At 45.1% G+C, this 728-nt stretch overlaps 1 pseudogene; it reads left to right on the plus strand.

Annotated features, from left to right (window-relative positions):
- LOC119465468 (U2 spliceosomal RNA) lies at nucleotides 1–179 on the plus strand (annotated as a pseudogene).
- Nucleotides 180–728: the final 549 nt, after the last annotated feature.

Here is a 728-nt window from a genome sequence, read left to right on the forward strand (position 1 = left end):
ATGGCCAACGCGTGTCAAAGTGTAGTGTCTGTTCTTATCAGCTTAATATCTATAAGGGTTGTATTTGGACCCAGGATAATAAACTTATTTTTTGCAAGTTGGCGGAGTGCTTTAAACCTGCTTCACTCCGCCGCTAGTCGACCTGGTATTATACTTCCTTAGGGATTGGCCCACTTTTTTTTTTTGCTACTGACATCGATCCGCTGGAAATTAGCCATATGCAACTTCGCTGTAAAAAGAAATGCTCAAGCAGGTGTCGACGCTAAACAAAACAAGGCCGACGGAACTGCACGTGAAATACAATCCGAATGAGACACGAAATGAGTGAATAATGACCATAAAAAATGGACAAGACTGAGGCATATAATCGGCACTGAATCGTCAAAACATTTGAACCACCGTGTAGGTTGACCTTGTGTTCTTTAGCATCGACACTTAGTTGATCCTTTTAGAGCGAAAGCTTTACTAAGGACGTCGAGCCGAGTTTCGCCGTAACCAGCAATTTGACCTTCATTTGACCGCAGCTGCGCCGTAGCCTTGGCAACGCATCACTTGGCTCGCCGCGCGCCTAAGATGAGCGCCACGCTGGTACAGTAGCGCTGGCCTACAAAAAAAATTTGGAGGACGCTTAAGGTACAGTACTTAACTGTACTTAAGGTTCGCCTTCAAGAGTGGAATGCCATAGCATTAAAAGATTCTTGACTGTTTCTCACACTTCCCGGCAACTG

The sequence above is a fragment of the Dermacentor silvarum genome, chromosome 9, assembly GCF_013339745.2.
Source record: "Dermacentor silvarum isolate Dsil-2018 chromosome 9, BIME_Dsil_1.4, whole genome shotgun sequence".
In the NCBI taxonomy this organism is placed as follows: domain Eukaryota; kingdom Metazoa; phylum Arthropoda; class Arachnida; order Ixodida; family Ixodidae; genus Dermacentor; species Dermacentor silvarum.